The sequence below is a fragment of the Triticum urartu genome, chromosome 4A (assembly GCF_056163025.1).
Source record: "Triticum urartu cultivar PI428250 chromosome 4A, HENAU_Tu73, whole genome shotgun sequence".
NCBI lineage: Eukaryota > Viridiplantae > Streptophyta > Magnoliopsida > Poales > Poaceae > Triticum > Triticum urartu.
Window position 1 is genome coordinate 160069188 of NC_141876.1, and position 22130 is coordinate 160091317.

A 22130-nucleotide genomic window follows, 5' to 3' on the forward strand; every position below is an offset into this window, starting at 1 on the left:
ACAACGGGCTTTCATCCTGTGGGAGTTCGACCCAGCGCGGCACCAAACTCTGAGCAGGCTCTTCGACACGATGTACGAAGATGCCTGGAAGGTGCTTTTCAAGGGCGCCGAGGCCCCCGCATCCGCTACCGAGGATTGCGGATTCAGTGCGCAGCGTCACGCTCATGCGGTAAGCTGTTTTTTCCTTTTACAGGGTATCAGTTTTTCATAGTTTGACTCCATGCGGGATCTAAGCTCCCTTACCTTTGACAGGATTGGCAGGTGACGTCCGGACAAATCAACTGTCTGGCTCCTTGGCCCGAAGGCCCAGCGGACGCTCGCTTGGCGAAGCTGTTAGTTCTGACACCCTATGTGGTGCCGGAGAAGAAGGCCGCCAAAAAGGCCACGGGGACTCGAAAGAGTGCCCGGTGCCATGAGGTGTCGGATCCATCATCCGACGGTTCCGAGGCGCATTCCTCCCGTGAAGACGAGGAGGAAGAAGAAGAGACCTCTCCCCCTCCAGCTGGAGGAGAGAAGAAAAGGAAGGCCGCCCTCTCTGGGTAGGCCGGAGGGTCCAAGAAGGGGAAAACCCTTCCTCCGGACTACTCCACCGACGCCGACGACGGCGGAGAGGAGTGGCCGCCCAGGGCCAAGCCCCTGGCAAAATCGTAAGTATCCGGATACCAGAGTAATTCATAGTATTCGTTTATTGCACAACTTTCCCTTATGTCGAATATGTTTATGCAGCCCACCCAAAGACCGGCTCGACGCGTCGTCGAGCGGCTCACTGGACTCGTCGGATGTGAACTCGCTTCCGACGGCTTCCTCCCCCCGCCCTACGGATGACACCGAAGTGTTGTCCCAACAGGTTCCAAGCCGGGAGGAGGTGGTCCTGGAGGCGCCGCAAGGCGACCTCCCGGACTCCAGGAGTAAAGGGGATGAAACCCCCCAGGGCTCCAAGTCTGGCTCTAGGCCGGACACCACTCCGGAACCTTCAAAGGTTCCAGAGTCCGGTGGGGGACCTCCTTCCAAGAGGAGCAAGCCCACCGTGCCGGTGACCCCCGTCCAACCGGAGGCACCGGACAATCTGTTGGAGGCGCCTCCATCGAGGAGGAGCACCGCACCATTATGAGTGCGGTGGTCCAGAAGGTTCAGTCCGCCAAGAGCGGACTGACTGAAGCTTGTACTAGCCTTTTAACAGGCTTTGAGGTAAGTAAAGAATGTGTAAATAATATTACCGCATAGACCGTAGCCCTTGATGCTCTGTTTGGCGTTCGGGAAGAAAAGCCGAATAGAGGATCAAATAAAATTCGCAGGAGTCTAACAAAAAGGAGTCAATATGCGTATGCAGGCTTCTTTGCTTGCGTCCACCGCACTGACTGCGGAAGTGGACATGCTAAAGTATAACCTCGAGCGGTCCGAGCAAGAGCTCGGGCGTGCCAAGAAGCAGCTCAAGGACAATGAAGGTAAGAAATACCTTGTTTAAATATATGTAAAAAGGTGCAATTGCAAAAAATGACAGGATTATCGTGGCTATTGTAGGGGCCACGTCTGAGGTGGTGACCCTTAAGCAACCGCTGGTCGAGGCCGAGAAAAGGGCGGCCACGGAGCGCACCGAGCGGGAGAAGTATGAGGCCGAGGTTGGCAAGGTACGGCAAGAGCTCCAGGCTCTCATGGAAAAACATGAGAGTTTGGAGCTTGACTCAAAGACGCGAGCGTCCGAGCTCACGGTGGCTATTGAAAATGCCAAGTCTGCCAAGGCCGAATCCCAGAAGACCCTCCAGGAGTTGGATGAGGTGAAGAAGATAGCGGCGGGTAAGGCATTCTTTATGCAAAACAAACACATAAACGTGAGTTACTTGTTACTTACCCGAATCCGGAGCTCTCCAGGAGCGTTCGCAGATCTTCCCCGGAGTGTGTCCGATGCCTCCGCATTCTATCGAGCCGAGGAGGGCAGCTCGACAGAAAAGGTGTTCTGGTCTCACTATGCTGAGGCCGGACACCCCGTGCCCCTGAGCGACCAGCTGAAGCAACTGGTCGAGCTCCACAAGCGGCCGAACAGGCCATGAAGGGCCTCATAGTTCGGCTGTGGCCTGGAGGGGCTCTGCCTGGGAGCTATTTCGGGCTGGTGCGGCGGCTGGTGGAGGCCTGTCCAAGGCTCGAAGTCATCAAGCGCTCCGTCTGCATTGAAGGTGCCCGTAGGGCCCTTGCCTGTGCTAAGGTGCACTGGGGCAAGCTGGATGCTGAGAAGCTTGTGAAGGACGGGCCACCGCCGGGGAAAGAGCATCGCAAGCTCGAGAATTATTATAAGGATGTTCTGAAGGGTGCCTACCTTATGGCGGATGAATGTTCTAGGGATGTAATTTTTGAGTGAAACTTGCTCGTTTTGTCCTGTGCGCTGAAAACTTGTTCATATGCGCTAAGCAATGCTGTAGGAATTTAAAATATTACCTTCTGTGCGGTTGTTTATCAATTCTGAGAGATGGCAAGTCGTCGGCTTCTGCCCCCGTGCCGCTAGTGCTGGGGTGTTCGGGGATAAACCTGAGCGCTCTTTTTCCCATGTTTGGGTCCTTCGAGGGAGGCGCTCAGCCCAACGAACAAGGCAATCAGACTATAATGCGTGAACACTCTCACTTAGCCATAGAATTCTATAATTTTAAATTTCGGCGAAGCCCCTGGTATTCGGAAGACCGAGTTCGGGGCGAAGCCCCTGGTATTCGGAAGACCGAGTTCGGGGCGCTATCCACGCCTTGGCCGGACAGAGCCGGCTCCTCGCTCTAAGCGGCATAAGTCGTTAGGGACTCGAAAAACCTCTCGAACAGCGACCAGCTCTCGCTTCATCATGATAGTCAGTTTTAGCTTTCTCCACTAAGGTGCTCAACCCAGCTCAACTAGGGCACAATCGCAGTGGTTCTCCTAGTGCTACCTTAGCCGATATAGCGGAACGTAAGGCACCAAAACATAGGAGTCGGGCAAACCCAACTATTGACCCAAGACATGATTCGGAGCCGATGCATATATTGTTATAAGTTCGGGGTGCCGCACTTGTTAAAGTGTTCGGACTTCTCACACCATATGGAGGGGTGCTAAAGCCCCTGGCGTATTTAGGCCGTACCAAAGTGTACGGGTGCAATATGTCGTTAAGGAACATATATATGTATATATAAAGGGTAATGCAAAAATAGACAAAAGCTATGCACTGTTTATTAAAGAGGGCTGCAATCAAAGCAGAACGATACAAATAATGCGATAAGCAAAAGGTTGGACTATGTAACATGTCCGTTCCAGGGGAAAGCTGCGGAATAGTATGCAAAACAGGTATACTGCTCGTGATAGAGACCACCTGGGAGTTCCGTAATGCGGCGTGGCTTGTCTGCTTCCCTGGTTCTTGCATCGTTTGTGCGGCAATTGAACTACCGAACAGGCCTTCCGAAGAGTGGAGTCCTGAAAGTAAGAGAAAATTAAAAAATCGGCATCCCCTAGTGCGGTTTAAGCCGTGTTTCGGGCGTGCCGTGATGGTGCCCCTTCCCCTGTACCCATGGTATTTCTAGAGCGTAGTTATGTACGCGAAGTACTGGTGTCGCATTTTTGCGAGGGCTAGGGTTGGGGCCACATTGCTATGCCTGCTCGGATCGTGCCAGGCGGTCTTGTTGTAGGTTACTCCGGGTGCGCTTGACGGTGTCCGGTCGTTTAATGGCCAGACTGGAGAACTGCCTGGAGAGGCTGCTTTGTACTTCTGCTGCAAGGGCCGCCGTGTGCTCCTCCGTTGGGAGGGAGCGTTCGGTGTTTCCATTGACCGTAATTACTCCTCGAGGGCCTAGCATCTTAAGCTTAAGGTATGCGTAGTGTGGTACCGCATTGAACTTGGCGAATGTGGTTCGCCCGAGCAGTGCGTGGTAGCCACTGCGGAATGGGACTATGTCGAAGATTAACTCCTTGCTTCGGAAATTATCCGAAGATCTGAAGACCACTTCAAGTGTGACTGAGCCTGTACAGTTGGCCTCTACACCTGGTATTACGCCTTTAAAGGTCATTTTGGTGGGCTTAATCCTCGAGGGATCTATGCCCATTTTCCGCACTGTATCCTGGTAAAGCAGGTTCAGGCTACTACCGCCGTCCATAAGGACTCCAGTGAGATGAAATCCGTCAATAATTGGGTCTAGAACCAATGCGGCAAATCCGCCATGACGGATACTAGTGGGATGGTCCCTTCGATCAAAGGTTATCGGGAAGGAGGACCATGGGTTGAACTTTGGGGCGACTGGCTCTACCGCGTATACGTCCCTTAACGCGCGCTTCCGCTCCCTTTTGGGGACGTGGGTTGCGTATATCATGTTCACCGTCCGCACTTGTGGGGGGAAACCCTTCTGTCCACTGTTGTTCGGCGGCTGGGGCTCCTCGTCGTCATCGCTATGCAGCCCCTTGTCTTCGTTTTCAGCATTTAACTTGCCTGCCTAAATGAACACCCAACAATCCCTGTTGGTGTGATTGGCCGGCCTTTCGGGGGTGCCATGTATCTGGCACAAGCGGTCGAGTATACGGTCCAAACTGGACGGGCCCCTAGGATTCCTTTTGAATGGCTTTTTCCGCTGACCGGATTTAGAGCCTCTGAATCCGGCATTAACTGCCGTATCCTCAGCATTGTCACCGTTAATGCGGCGCTTCTGCTTGTTGCGATGCGACCTGCCACTACTGTCCCTGGTATCCGAATTACCAGGGTTCTTGGTCATATTGTTGCTACGAGCAAGCCAGCTGTCTTCTCCCGCGCAAAAGCGGGTCATGAGTGTCGTGAGTGCTGCCATAGACTTCGGTTTTTCCTGTCCAAGGTGCCGGGCAAGCCACTCGTCACGGATATTGTGCTTGAAGGCTGCTAGGGCCTCAGCATCCGGACAGTCAAGTATTTGATTTTTCTTTGTTAGGAACCATGTCCAGAATTGCCTGGCCGATTCCTCTGGCTGCTGAATTACGTGACTTAGGTCATCAGCGTCTGGGGGTCGCACATAAGTGCCCTGGAAATTGTCGAGGAATGCGGCTTCCAGGTCCTCCCAACAACTGATTGATCCTGTTGGCAAGCTGTTAAGCCAATGCCGTGCTGGTCCTTTAAGCTTGAGTGGGAGGTATTTGATGGCGTGGAAATCATCGCCGCGGGCCATGTGGATATGAAGGAGATAATCCTCGATCCATACCGCAGGATCTGTTGTGCCATCATATGATTCGATATTTACGGGTTTGAAACCCTCGGGGATTTGATGATCCATTATTTCGTCTGTGAAGCATAGTGGGTGTGCGGCGCCTCTGTACTGGGCTATATCACGACGTAGCTGCAATGAGCTTTGTCTACTGTGTTCGGCCCTGCCGAATTTGTGGCCGGTGTGATGGTTACCGTCTCGAGCCGTGGGGCGCCCACGCGATCCGTAGATCGATCTTGTTTGCCTTGCCTTGTCATCCAACATATCTCGTAAGTCCGGCGCATATTCCCGTGCCTTGGTACAGGGTGCGGCTTGAGTGGAGGGCCGAGAGGCCTCTCTGTCGCGGCCACGAGGTGGCCGGTCGGCCGCATCAAGTGCTTCGTCCTCTAATCGGGGTAGCAACCTGCGCTTTGGGTAGCTCTTGGAGGGGCGTTCGAGTTTATGCTCTTCGGCCGCAAGGACTTCAGTCCATCTGTCGACTAGCAAATCTTGATCAGCTCTAAGTTGTTGCTGTTTTTTCTTGAGGCTTCTTGCCGTGGCCATAAGCCTGCGTTGAAAACGCTCTTGCTCGACAGGATCCTCTGGCACGACGAATTCGTCATCGTCGAGGCTTGCCTCGTCTTCGGAGGGAGGCATATAATTATCGTCCTCGACCTCTCTGTCTGCCGCTCTCTCATGAGGGCTGGTTTCTCCATCCTCCTGTGCTAAATCTTGCTGGAGGGGGTTTTCTTCGGCACTTTCCGGAGTATTATTATCTCCCGTGCTGGAATCATCGTATTTGTTTTGGCAGGATTTTGAGCGGCGCCGCTGACGCCGGCGCTTAGGCTGTTTCTTGGAGGGGTCATCCTCCACTGTTCCATCGCCATCTCCTTCTTTTGGGGTGTCCACCATGTATATGTCATATGACGAGGTGGCTTTCCAGGGCCTGATAGGCGCTGGTTCTTCATCGTCTCCTTCATCGGCGTCCATACCGTCGAAGTCTTCAGAGTCGAAGTCGAGCATGTCGGTTAAGTCGTCGACAGTGGCTACAAAGTGGGTGGTGGGTGGGCTTTGAATTTCTTCATCGTCCGAATCCCAACCTTGCTGACCGTAGTCCGGCCAGGGCTCTCCTGATAAAGAGAGAGAGACTTCAGTGTCCTCAGAATATCGCCGAAAGGCGAGTGCTGAAAGATGTCCGTGGCAGTAAACTCTATAATCGGTGCCCAATCGGATTCGATCGGCAGGGGCGCGAAGGGTTCGGAGTCCGGAGAGGAGTCCGGCTCCTTGGAGTCACAAGTCTCGCAGAGTACGGGGCCGGTGTTCGGCTCGATCGCCGTTGGGATCGCAGCCCCTGAGGCGGCGTCCAACCACCCATCCTCGATCGGCGCAGTTGGCTCTGAATTAAGGGTCGAAGCCGATACGGGTGCGGCCTCCAGGGCACTGTTCGGCGGCAGAGCTAGATCATGCTTGTCGTGACAGTGCGGCACACTCGGCAGTGGATCGAATCCGTCGAAGATCAAGTCCCCGCGGATATCAGTCGTGTAGTTTAAGCTTCCAAATCTGACCTGACGGCCAGGGGCATAGCTTTCGATCTCCTCCAGATGGCCAAGTGAATTGGCCCACAGTGCGAAGCCGCCGAAGACGAAGATCTGTCCGGGGAGGAAGGTCTCACCCTGGACTGCATCGCTATTGATGATCGTAGGAGCCATCGAGCCTGACAGCGACGACACAGAGGAACTCTCAATGAAAGCACCAATGTCGGTGTCAAAACCGGCGGATCTCGGGTAGGGGGTCCCGAACTGTGCGTCTAGGCCGGATGGTGACAGGAGGCAAGGGACACGAAGTTTTACCCAGGTTCGGTCCCTCTCGATGGAGTTAAAACCCTACGTCCTGCTTGATTAATATTGATGATATGGGTAGTACAAGAGTATATCTACCACGAGATCGGAGAGGCTAAACCCTAGAAGCTAGCCTACGGTATGATTGTTGTTGTGTATGTTGCCCTACGGACTAAAACCCTCCGGTTTATATAGACACCGGAGAGGATTAGGGTTAGACAAAGTCGGTTACAATGGTAGGAGATCTGCATATCCGTATCACCAAGCTTGCCTTCCACGCCAAGGAAAGTCCCTTCCGGACACGGGACGAAGTCTTCAATCTTGTATCTTCATAGTCCGGGAGTCCAGCTGAAGGTATAGTCCGGCCATCCGGACACCCCCTAATCCAGGACTCCCTCATCATGCATATAAGAATTCAGAGATGAACCAAATAATATTCATAGATAATCTTGTTCATAAACCCACAATTCATCGGTCTCGGCAAACACACCGCAAAATAATATTACATCGAATAGATGTCCAAGAACATCGAGGAGAACTTTGTATTGAGAATCAAAGAGAGAGAAGAAGCCATCTAGATAATAACTATGGACCCGAAGGTCTGTGGTAAACTACTCACACTTCATCGGAGAGGCTATGGTGTTGATGTAGAAGCCCTCCGTGACTGATTCCCCCTCCGGCAGATCGCCGGAAAAGGCCCCAAGATGGGATCTCACGGGTACAGAAGGTTGCGGCGGTGGAAAAGTGGTTTCGTGGCTCTCTGCGATCGATCTAGAGTACAAGAGTATATATAGGCGAAAGAAGTACGTCGGTGGAGCTACGTGGGGCCCACAAGTGTGGGGGAAGCGCCTACCCCCTGGGCACGCCCTCCTGCCTCGTTGCCACCTTGCGGAGTTCCAGACTTCCACTCCAACTCTCCTGGTTTGCTTTTGGTCCAAGAAAGATCATCGCGAAGGTTTCATTCCATTTGAACTCCGTTTGGTATTCCTTTTCCGCGAAACTCTAAAATAGGCAAAAAAACAGCAACTGGCACTGGGCCTCCGGTTAATAGTTAGTCCTAAAAATAATATAAAAGAGCATATTAAAGCCCATTAAACACCCAAAACAGATAATATAATAGCATGGAACAATCAAAAATTATAGATACGTTGGGACGTATCAAGCATCCGCAATCTTAATTCCTGCTCGTCCTCGAGTAGGTAAATGATAAAAATAGAATTTTTGATGTGGAATGCTACCTAACATAATTATCAATGTAATTTTCTTTATTGTGGCATGAATGTTCAGATCCGAAAGATTCAAAACAAAAGTTTAATATTGACAAAAAATAATAATACTTCAAGCATACTAACAAAGTAATCATGTCTTCTCAGAATAACATGGCCAAAGAAAGCTATCCCAACAAAATCATATAGTCTGGCTATGCTCTATCTTCATCACACAAAATATTTAAATAATGCACAACCCTGATGACAATCCAAGCAATTGTTTCATACTCTTGATGTTCTCAAACTTTTTCAATCTTCATGCAATACATGAGCATGAGCCATGGACATAGCACTATAGGTGGAATAGAATGTTGGTTGTGGAGAAGACAAAAAGGAGAAGATAGTCTCACATCAACTAGGTGTATCAACAAGCTATGGACATGCCCATCAATAGATATCAATGTGAGTGAGTAGGGATTGCCATGCAACGGATGCACTAGAGCTATAAGTGTATGAAAGCTCAAAAAGAAACTAAGTGGGTGTGCATCCAACTTGCTTGCTCACAAAGACCTAGGGCATTTTGAGGAAGCCCATCATTGGAATATACAAGCCAAGTTCTATAATGAAAAATTCCCACTAGTATATGAAAGTGACAAAAAGTAACTCTCTATCATGAACATCATGGTGCTACTTTGAAGCACAAGTGTGGAAAAAGGATAGTAGCATTGCCCCTTCTCTCTTTTTCTCTCATTTTTTATTTAGGCCTTTTCTCTCTTTTGTATGGCCTCTTTTTTCCTTTTTCTTTATTTTTCATCTGGAGTCTCATCCCGACTTGTGTGGGAATCATAGTCTCCATCATCCTTTCCTCACTGGGACAATGCTCTAATAATGATGGTCATCATACTTTTATTTATTTACAACTCAATACTTAGAACAAAATATGACTCTATGTGAATGCCTTTGGCGGTGTACCGGGATGTGCAATGATTCAAGAGTGACATGTATGAAAAATTATGAATGGTGGCTTTACCACAAATACGATATCAACTACATGATCAGGCAAAGCAACATGACAATGACGAAGCGTGTCATAATAAACGAAATGGTGGAAAGTTGCATGGCAATATATCTTGGAATGGCTATGGAAATGCCATAATAGGTAGGTATGGTGGCTTTTTTGAGGAAGGTAAATGGTGGGTTTATGGTACTGGCGAAAGTTGCGCGGTACTAGAGAGGCTAGCAATGGTGGAAGGGTGAGAGTGTGTATAATCCATGGACTCAACATTAGTCATAAAGAACTCACATACTTATTGCAAAAATCTATTAGTTATCGAAAAGAAGTACTACACGCATGCTCCTAGGGGGATAGATTGGTAGGAAAAGACCATCGCTCGTCCCCGACCGCCACTCATAAGGAAGACAATCAAAAAATAAATCATGCTCTGACTTCATCACATAACAGTTCACCATACGTGCATGCTACGGGAATCACAAACTTTAACACAAGTATCTCTCAAATTCACAATTACTCAACTAGCATGACTCTAATATCACCATCTTCATGTCTCAAAACAATCATAAGGAATCAAACTTCTCATAGTATTCAATACACTTTATATGAAAGTTTTTATTATACCCATCTTGGATGCCCATCATATTAGGACTAATTTTATAGCCAAAGCAAAATACCATGTTGTTCTAAAGGACTCTCAAAATAATATAAGTGAAGCATGAGAGATAAATAATTTCTATAAAATAAAACCACCACCGTGGTCTAAAAAGATATAAGTGAGGCACTAGAGCAAAATTATCTAACTCAAAAGATATAAGTGAATCACATAGAGTATTCTAATAAATTTTGATTCATGTGTGTCTCTCCCAAAAGGTGTGTACAGAAAGGATGATTATGGTAAACTAAAAAGAAAAGACTCAAATAATACAAGATGCTCCAAGCAAAACACATATCATGTGGTGAATAAAAATATAGCCTCAAGTAAAGTTACCGATAGACGAAGACGAAAGAGGGGATGCCTTCCGGGGCATCCCCAAGCTTAGGCTTTTGGTTGTCCTTGAATTTTACCTTGGGGTGCCTTGGGAATCCCCAAGCTTAGTCTCTTGCCACTCCTTATTCCAAAATCCATCAAATCTTTACCCAAAAACTTGAAAACTTCACAACACAACACTCAACAGAAAATCTCATGAGCTCCGTTAGTATAAGAAAAGAAACCACCACTTTAAGGTACTGTAATGAACACATTCTTTTTTTATATTGGTGTTAAACCTAATGTATTCCAACTTATATATGGTTCATACCCCCCCCCCCAATACTAGCCATAGATGCATCAAAATAAGCAAACAACACACGAAAAACAGAATCTGTCAAAAACAGAACAGTCTATAGCAATGTGTAGGTTTCGAATACTTCTGTAACTCCAAAAATTCTGAAAAAATAGGAAGACCAGGAAAATTTGTATGTTGATCTACTGCAGTTATAATTGGTATTTTATCGTTCTCTGTAAAAAATTAAAATTATTTTCATGAGTGCATACTTTCTGTTTTTATCAGCAAGATCAAACAACAATCACCCAAGAAGATCATAAAGGCTTTACTTGGCACAAACACTAATTAAAACATAAAACACAATCATAACAAAGGCTAGATGAATTATTTATTACTAAACAGGAACAAAAAGCAAAGAACAAAAATAAAATTGGGTTGCCTCCCAACAAGCGCTATTCTTTAAAGCCATTAGGCTAGGCATCTATAATTTTAATGATGCTCACATGAAAGATAGCAATTGAAACACGAAGGGAGCATCATGAAGCATATGAAAATCACATCTAAGTCTAACATACTTCCTATGAATAGGCATTATATAAGCAAATAAATTATCATGACAAGCAAAAACTAGCATATGCAAGGAAGGAGAAAGAAACAATAGGAATCTCAACATAACGAGAGGTAATTTAGTGACACAAAAATTTCTACAACCATATTTTCCGCTCTCATAATAATTACATGTAGGACCATAATCAAATTCAACAATATAACTATCACATAAAATTTTCTCTTCATGATCCACACACATGCAAAGTTGACACTCTTCTGAAATAGTGGAATTATCATAAAATAAAGTCATGACCTCTCCGAACCTACTTTTATCAAAAACTTCATAAGATTGAACATTATCCAAATATGTGGGATCTAAAGTTGACACTCTTCCAAACCCACTTTCAATATTATTGCAAACATTATTATCAATCTCATATTCATCATGGAGCTTAAATGAATTTCAAGATTACAAGAAAAATCACCCCAATCATGATCATTGCAACAAGTAGTAGACATAGCAAAATTAGCATCCCCAGGCTTAGGGTTTTGCATATCATTAACACAATTGACATTAATAGAATTTATAATAACATCATTGCAATCATGCTTTTCATTCAAGGAGCTATCGTGAATCACTTTATAATTTTCTTCTTTCAACACTTCATCACAATTTTCAGATTCACGAATTTCAAGCAAAACCTCATAAAGATAATCTAGTGCACTCAACTCACTAGCAATTGGTTCATCATAATTGAATCTTTTAAAAAGATTAGAAAGAGGATGAGGATCCATAACAATAGATATTTAGCAAGCAAAGATGCAAGCTAATAGAAGGCACATGGTAACACGAGCAAACAGAAGGACGAATGGAAGAAGGGCGAACGAAAGGCAAAGGTTTTCAAAAATCATTTTAGAAGTGGAGGAGAGGAAAAAGAGAGGCGAATGGCAAATAATTTAATGCGAGGGAGAAGAGTTTATGATGGGTACTTGGTATGTCTTGACTTGGCGTAGATCTCCCTGGCAACGGTGCCAAAAATCCTTCTCGCTACCTCTTGAGCATGCGTTGGTTTTCCATTGAAGAGTAAAGGGTGATGCAGCAAAGTAGCGTATGTATTTCCCTCGGTTTTTGAGAACCAAGGTATCAATCCAGTAGGAGACAACGCACAAGTCACCTAGTACCTGCACAAACAATCAAGAACCTTGCAACCAACACGATAAAGGGGTTTTCAATCCCTTCACGGTCACTCGCAAAAGTGAGATCTGATAAAGAAAGTAAAGTAAATATTTTTGGTATTTTTGTTGCATAGATTGGAAAGTAAAGATTACAAAATAGTAAACGAGATGCGATGTAAATAAAATAGATGCAATATAATAAGAAAGAGACCCCGGGGCCATAGGTTTCACTAGTGGCTTCTCTCAAGATAGCATGTATTACGGTGGGTGAACAAATTACTGCCGAGCAATTGATAGAAAAGTGCATAGTTATGAGAATATCTAGGCAATGATCATGAATATAGGCATCACGATTGTGTCAACTAGATCGAAACGATTCTGCATCTACTACTATTACTCCACAAATCGACCGCTACCCAGCATGCATCTAAAGTATTAAGTTCATAAGAACAGAGTAACGATTTATGCAAGATGACATGATGTAGAGGGAAAATCAAGCAATATGATATAAACCCCATCTTTTTATCCTCGATGGCAACAATACAATATGTGCCTTGTTGCCCCTACTGTCACTGGGAAAGGACACCGCAAGATTGAACCCAAAGCTAAGCACTTCTCCCATTGCAAGAAAGATCAATCTAGTAGGCGAAACTAAACCGATAATTCGAAGAGACTTGCAAATATATCAAATCATGCATATAAGAATTCAGAGAAGAACCAAATAATACTCATAGATAATCTTGTTCATAAACCCACAATTCATCGGATCTCAGCAAACACACCGCAAAAGAATATTACATCGAATAGATCTCCAAGAACATCCAGGAGAACTTTGTATTGAGAATCAAAGAGAGAGAAGAAGCCATCTAGCTAATAACTATGGACCTGAAGGTATGTGGTAAACTACTCACGCTTCATCGGAGAGGCTATGGTGTTGATGTAGAAGCCCTCCGTGATAGATTCCCCCTCCGGCAGATCGCCGGAAAAGGCCCCAAGATGGGATCTCACGGGTACAGAAGGTTGTGGTGGTGGAAAATGGTTTCGTGGCTCTCTGCAATCGATCTAGGGTACAAGAGTATATATAGGCGAAAGAAGTACGTCAGTGGAGCTACGTGGGGCCCATGAGGGTGGGGGTGCGCCTACCCCCCTTGGGCGCGCCCTCCTACCTCGTGGCCGCCTCGCGGAGTTCCAGACTTCCACTCCAAGTCTCCTGGTTTGCTTTCAGTCCAAGAAAGATCATCGCGAAGGTTTCATTCCATTTGGACTCCGTTTGGTATTCCTTTTCTGCGAAACTCTAAAATAGGAAAAAAAAAATAGCAACTGGCATTGGGCCTCCAGTTAATAGGTTAGTCCCAAAAATAATATAAAGGAGCATATTAAAGCCCATTAAACATCCAAAACAGATAATATAATAGCATGGAACAATCAAAAATTATAGATACGTTGGAGACGTATCAACCTTCATTGCGTGTCCACCAATCATGCACTTTGCGAGGTAATCTTGAGTGAACTGCTTTGGGAACCACTGGGAACGAAAAAGATTCAGACATTGTTGTCTAACAACTCATTATGGGCAGTAAAAAGAGAAGGCTGCAGAGTTTGTAGTTACCCTCCTACAGCTCACTGTTGTGTTGGATAGAGCATAAACAAATAATTTGCTTGCCACCATTCGTATCTTTTTGCTACTAATCCTTATTGCCACTAGTTAGCTTCTAATATTGACTTGTTGCTTGTAGGTACATATGTCCTCACTTGATGCTTGTTCATCAACATCTCATTGCTCCATACGCAAAAAGGGTCGATGCGTGGATTCTTGCTGAGGGCATATGTACCTACAAGCAACAAGTCAATATTAGAAGCTAACTAGTGTCCAGGCCTAGATCTATATGCACTACATTATGGAACGACCGGGGGGTACAAGCCGAGGGATGAAGCTAACCTCGGTGGAAAATGGTGGCCACTCCCGTTGTTGTCCTGCATAAGTAGTGGAAAGGCATGATAAGTACAGCAATCTTAACATCAAACAAATATAGCAAAGGTAAACAACATCATCTCCAAATGATAGCTTGAATGTGTTGGTTTCAGCATGCTGTTAAAGCAGATATAAAATGGAAGGCAATGTTACCGACAGCAGGTTTAACAACCATCAAATATTGCAATTCAAACTGGTATTGTTGAAAATGAATAGAACATAGGTAATGCTTAAAGATCACACTGGATAAATGTGTAAAACTGAAATAAAGGGCATGTGTTAACTACACCAGGAATAACTGGAACCAAATATAGCCGTTCAAACTGGTATTGATATAGTCGAGCGGCACAGTTCCGACTTGCACATAATGAACAACACATTGTGATTGACTGTAATAAACAAGGCATAAATGACCAGTATAATAACCAAATATAGCCATTGAAAACTGGAAAGAGTCTCACTTCAACCAACCTAACAAGCAAATACAGATAAACAGGGCATATGCTTGAAAACTGGACAAATGCTCACCGCAACCAACCTAACAAGCAGATAAAGATAAACAAGGCATTTGCTTGATAACTGGACAAATGCTAAAAAAAGCAACCTAACAACCAAATACAGATAAACAAGGCATCTGCTTGATAACTGGACAAATACTCACTGCAACCAAACTAAGAACCAAATACAGATAAACAAGGCATCTGCTCGATAATTGGAAAATGCTCACTCCAACCAACCTAACAACCAAATACGGATAAACAAGGCATCTACTCACTATAAACAACCAAATATAGCCATTAGTGAAACTGAAGTGGACAATTCATACTTAAACATCACATAGACCTATTGAACAATACATTTTTGCATAACTGAAATAATTAAACACGGCACAGTTAAAGCACCGCACGGCAAATGCTACTACAACAAAGGGTACGGGTTGGCAAGCTAGAAAAGGTAAGATTTGCTGATAGAATGTTGCCTCACATTTCATGGACGGGATCCTTCCAGTTGGAAGAGCACAGACCCATGGTGCACTCTCTGATGTCACAGATGGGTTGTTTCACCTTGGAAGAACCTTCGTGGGTGCCCTCCTCGTGGTCGTGGTCGATGAGATCTGATTTGGCAATTGAGGATCCCAAGCCACCGCCATAGAACGTGTCCTTCAGAAGTGACAAAATGGGCTCAATGGCATATAAAGCTCGCAAATCCTTGACCGCTTGGCGAAGGAGATCAGCGGCAGGGCCGTCGAAGAGATCGATGGCGGTTGAACCAGAGGGGTTGGGGACGGACCACTTAACCTATGGCATGGCCCGCGTGAAGCCGTCGGTGTGGACGATCGTAGCCAGCTTTCCCGAGATACAGTAATAAGCTAGCCCGCTGAGATGAAGCCGTCGGCATGGCAACTTAGTCAACGTCTTCACCGGCTTCCACGATGATGTGTTGCTCCAAGATCGACAAGTCGGGGCGAACGGTGGCCACCTCGCCAACGTCCCCCGGAGAGGCCATGATAAACCTCTTCTTGGCCGAACGCTCGTCGGGCTCCCTGGGATACGTGGTCGAGCTTAGGCTGCGACATTCTGGAGCAGGGGATGTGGATCTAGCGGGGAGGGACACCGCAGGCCTCATCTAAAAACTCAGGGGAGTGCGGCGACGGTATGGGAATCGCTGGGTAACCTGAACTTTATTATCTAAGCTAGGAGGAACGGGCAGACCAGCAGGGGTTGGCGGCGGCACCGGCGGCGGCCGTGAGCTAGGGTTCGAGGGGCGAGTGGGGGACTGTGGAGGGGGTGGTGTTTTAGGATACGCCGCGGCTACTGAAAAATTTAGTAACGGTGGGTGGAGATGGTGGTGGACGAGGGAGGGCGACGGTTCAAATGCCTTGGCTACTGTAATTTTACTATAAGGTCGGTGCTGGAGGAATGTGGGTGACGGTTGAAGTACAGCGGCTACTAAAATTTGTGTAAAGGAATTCATGTGGGGCGGGAGTGCCCAAGATCGCGCACGGTCCAATAACAATATGCATGTATGATAATAAGGAAAAGTGGCGTTGATCCGCCGATTTTTCAATGCTCAAGGCGGGTAGTTTGTTTTTTATATTTCTAGCTAGCTGGTCTATCGCACACGGTTCGTCCTAATTTCCAAATAAACTTACCCGCCATTAGCTTGCACGGGTGGTGGTTTTACAGCGCACTTGCATCGCACACGGTTAAGCCAGTACCTCCACCCTTTGCTCGCGCTTGCACGGTCGTGGTGATTTCAGCGCACTTGCATCGCACATGGTTGAACCAGTACCTCCACCTTAATTTGCTCGCACTTCCACGATCGTGGTGATTTCAGCGCACTTGCATCGCACATGGTTGATCCAGTACCTCCACCTTAATTTGCTCGTGCTTGCGCAGGCGTGGACTAGTGTTTATAGCAACCCCTCAGTATTTGATACTAATTCAGTTGCTAAGAATAGTAACTTGAAATGGGAGTTGCAGAATGAACAGAGACTAGTTAAGGGTGAAGTGACGATGTGTATTGGAAATGGTTCCAAGATTGATATGATCATCATCGCACACTCCCTATACTTTCGGGATTAGTGTTAAACCTAAAATAAATATTATTTAGTGTCTGCGTTGAGCATAAATATGATTGGATCATGTTTATTGCAATACGGTTATTCATGTAAGTTAGAGAATAATTGTTGTTCTGTTTACATCAATAAAACCTTCTATGGTCATACACCCAATGAAAATGGTTTGTTGGATCTCGATCGTAGTGATACACATTTTCATAATATTGAAGCCAAAAGATGCAAAGTTAATAATGATAGTGCAACTTATTTATGGCACTGCCGTTTAGGTCATATTGGTGTAAAGCGCATGAAGAAAATCCATGCTGATGGGCTTTTGGAATCACTTGATTATGAATCAGTTGATGCTTGCGAACCATGCCTCATGGGCAAGATGACTAAGACTCCGTTCTCCGGAACAATGGAGCGAGCAACTGACTTATTGGAAATAATACATACTGATGTATGCGGTCCGATGAGTGTTAAGGCTCACGGCAAGTATTGTTATTTTCTGACCTTCACAGATGATTTGAGCGGATATGGGTATATCTACTTAATGAAACACAAGTCTGAAACATTTGAAAAGTTCAAAGAATCATGTATATCAAATATACATATGTTCACTTTGCCATCTTTCTTATCCGCCAATTACTTGGGGCAGTTCCGCTTCCAGTGACCAGTCCCTTTGAAGTAGAAGCACTTAGTCTCAGGCTTAGGACCAGACTTGGGCTTCTTCACTTGAGCAGCAACTTGCTTGCCATTCTTCTTGAAGTTCCCTTTCTTTCCCTTTTCTTGAAACTAGTGGTCTTGTTAATCATCAACACTTGATGTTCTTTCTTGATTTCTACCTTCATCGATTTCATGATCATGAAAAGCTCGGGAATCGTTTTCATCATCCCTTGCATACTATAGTTCATCACGAAGTTCTACTAACTTGGTGATGGTGACTAGAGAATTCTGTCAATCACTATTTTATCTGGAAGATTAACTCCCACTTGATTCAAGCGATTGTAGTACCCAGACAATCTGAACACATGCTCACTGCTTGAGCTATTCTCCTCCATCTTTTAGCTATAGAACTTGTTGGAGACTTCATATCTCTCAACTCGGGTATTTGCTTGAAATATTAACTTCAACTCCTGGAACATCCATATGATCCATGACGTTCAAAACGTCTTTGAAGTCCCGATTCTAAGCTGTTAAGCATGGTGCACTAAACTATCAAGTAGTCATCATATTGAGCTAGCCAAACGTTCATGACATCTGCATCTGCTCCTGCAATAGGTCTGTCACTTAGCGGTGCATTAAGGACATAATTCTTCTGTGCGGCAATGAGGATAAACCTCAGATCACGGATCCAATCTGCATCATTGCTACTAACATCTTTCAACTTAGTTTTCTCTAGGAACATATCAAAAATAAAACAGGGGAGCTAAACGCTAGCTATTGATCTACAACATAGATATGCTAATACTACCAGGACTAAGTTCATGATAAATTAAAGTTCAATTAATCATATTACTTAAGAACTCCCACTTAGAAAGACATCCCTCTAATCTTCTAAGTGATCACGTGATCCAAATCAACTAAGCCATAACCGATCATCACGTGAAATGGAGTAGCTTTCAATGGTGAACATCAATATGTTGATCATATCTACTATATGATTCACGCTCGACCTTTCGGTCTCAGTGTTCCGAGGCCATATCTGCATATGCTAGGCTCGTCAAGTTTAACCTGAGTATTCTGCGTGTGCAAAAACTGGCTTGCACCCGTTGTAGATGGACGTAGAGCTTATCACACCTGATCATCACGTGGTGTCTGGGCACGACGAACTTTGGCAACGGTGCATACTCAGGGAGAACACTTTTATCTTGAAATTTAGTGAGAGATCATCTTATAATGCTACCGTCAATCAAAGCAAGATAAGATGCATAAAAGATAAACATCACATACAATCAATATAAGTGATATGATATGGCCATCATCATCTTGTGCTTGTGATCTCCATCTCTGAAGCACCGTCATGATCACCATCGTCACTGGCGCGACACCTTGATCACCATCGTAGCATCGTTGTTGTCTTGCCAATCTTATGTTTCCACGACTATCGCTACCGCTTAGTGATAAAGTAAAGCATTACAGCGCAATTGCATTGCATACAATAAAGCGACAACCATATGGCTCCTGCCAGTTGCCGATAACTCGGTTACAAAACATGATCATCTCATACAATAAAATTTAGCATCATGTCTTGACCATATCACATCACAACATGCCCTGCAAAAACAAGTTAGATGTCCTATACTTTGTTGTTGCAAGTTTTACGTGGCTGCTACGGGCTGAGCAAGAACCGTTCTTACCTACGCATCAAAACCACAACGATAGTTTGTCAAGTTGGTGCTGTTTTAACCTTCGCAAGGACCGGGCGTAGCCACACTCGGTTCAACTAAAGTTGGAGAAACTAACACCCGCCAGCCACCTGTGTGCAAAGCACGTCGGTAGAACCAGTCTCGCGTAAGCGTACACGTAATGTCGGTCCGGGCCGCTTCATCCAACAATACCGCCGAACCAAAGTGTGACATGCTGGTAAGCAGTATGACTTATATCGCCCACAACTCACTTGTGTTCTACTCGTGCACAACATCAACGCATAAAACCTAGGCTCGGATGCCACTGTTGGGGAACGTAGTAACTTCAAAATTTTCCTACGCACACACAGGATCATGGTGATGCATAACAACGAGAGGGGAGAGTGTTGTCTATGTACCCTCGTAGACCATTCGCGGAAGCGTTATATCAATGCGGTTGATGTAGTCGTACGTCTTCACGATCCGACCGATCCAAGTACCGAAAGCACGGCACCTCCGAGTTCTGCACACGTTCAGCTCGGTGACGTCCTCGCCTTCTCGATCCAGCAAGAGGGGCGAAGTAGTAGATGAGTTCCAGCAGCACGACGGTGTGGTGACGATGTTGGTGAAGAACAATCTCCGCAGGATAAACTAGAGGAGACGGGGTTGCCGGCACACGGCTTGGTGTTTCTTGATGTGTCTTTTGTGCTAGCCCTACCCCTCTATTTATATGTTGAGCCCTGGGGTCGAAACTTGGAGTAAAAGCCTCCTCAAAGTCGGTTTCACCCAAAAGGCAAGAGTCCTTCTCGGACTCCGGGGCTAGACGCCAGGGTTCCCGGCGTCTACCCCCTAGACGCCAGGGTTCCTGGCGTCTAGCCTCTGGTCTCCGCAAAACTTCCTTTTGCACTTTCCAAAAGCCTCGTGGGCTTTCCCCTTTGGCCCAGATAAAGTGTTCTCGTGTCCAAACATTTCGGGAAACATCCGGAACCCCTTTCAGTGAATTACGGAACCCTTCCGGAGATCAAACACTACTATCCACATATCAATCTTTACTTCCGGACCATTCCGGAGTTCCTCGTTATATCTGTGATCTCATCCAAAACTCCGAACAACATTCGGTCACCAACATACATAACTCACATAGTACTATATCGTCAACGAACGTTAAGCGTGCGGACCCTACGGGTTCAAGAACTATGTAGACATGACCGAGACACCTCTCTGGTCAATAACCAATAGCGGGACCTGGATGCCCATATTGGCTCCTACATATTCTACGAAGATCTTTATCGGTCAGACCACATAACAACATACGTTGTTCCCTTTGTCATCGGTATGTTACTTGCCCGAGATTCGATCGTCGGTATCTCAATACCTAGTTCAATCTCGTTACCGGAAGTCTCTTTACTCGTTCCATAATACATCATCCCGCAACTAACTCATTAGTTGCAATGCTTGCAAGGCTTATAGTGATGTGCATTACCGAGTGGGCCCAGAGATACCTCTCCGACAATCGGAGTGACAAATCCTAATCTCGAAATACGCCAACCCAACAAGTACCTTTGGAGACACCTGTAGAGCACCTTTATAATCACCTAGTTATGTTGTGACGTTTGGTGGCACACAAAGTGTTCCTTCGGTAAACGGGAGTTGCATAATCTCATAGTCATAGGAACATGTATAAGTCATGAAGAAAACAATAGAAACAAACTAAACGATCAAGTGCTATGCTAACGGAATGGGTCAAGTCAATCACATCATTCTCCTAATGATGTGATCCCGTTAATCAAATGACAACTCATGTCTATGTTTAGGAAACATAACCATCTTTGATCAACGAGCTAGTCAAATAGAGGCATACTAGTGACACTCTGTTTGTCTATGTATTCACACATGTATTATGTTTCCGGTTAATACAATTCTAGCATGAATAATAAACATTTATCATGATATAAGGAAATAAATAATAACTTTATTATTGGCTCTAGGGCATAAGTACTACTATTGCGTAACGTACAACAATCATTTATCATAAGACACGTTTAACGTGGGAGTGTGATATAGGTTACATCTCACATTCTTTTCTAGCTTGTACTACTTCTAATTTGTTGAAATGGCACTTATGATGGGACAATTTGAACTTGGTAGAGTGATATTCGTTGCATATTTCATATGGTGTCTAGCTTTCGTTGCTTCTAATTTTTTGAAATGCCTTTTGCTTAGTTCACACATCATAGCTGTGAATATGCAATGTTGTCCTTTTTTCTTACACATTAATCGTCCTATCATGTGGTCGCCTTACATTAAAGTAGTGCTCGTGAGCATCCTGCATCAATGAGTTCTGAAAAGTGGATTTTTATTTAGTTTTTTGTGGGTTTCGCTTGACAAGGCAATAAAATTAAGAGGAAGGAAAAAATTAAGGCATGGACTGATGGCGGTCTTCCGACGAAACCAGCATCTCAGGTGCTTTATCGAGCTTGGCAGTGTGATATTGTCTTGCATGTAGCATACGGTGTCTAGCTTGTATTCCTTGTAATTTTGTTAAATTACTTCTGCTTAGTTTATACAAATAGTTGTGAATATGGCATGCCGTCCTATTTTTCGTACATATTCCATCCTCGTACCATGTGTTTGCCTTGCATCAAAGCAGTGATTGTCAATATCATGCATGAATGAGTTCTATAGAGTGAATTGTATTGATTTTTCTTTTCGGTTTTACTTGATAATGCAAAATCAATAAAGCAGAAGGAAATTAGCAAGGTAGTGGATAAAGGTGCTCCTTCCAACCAACGGAAACAGAGGGCCTCTACAGATTCTACTCCACCCCCAACAAGATTTGGAAGACAACACATGCATAGACACTCAACATAGTTGTGTTGGTGATGAGCATGTCTCCCCTAGTCCACCATCACATGTGCTCCCTATAACATGGCACTGTTATATGTGGTTGCATGTTATGTATGATGTCTAGCTTGTATTTCTTCTAATTTTGTTGAATTCCATCTGCTTACTATACACATTATACTTGTGAATAAGACACGTGTTCCTGTTT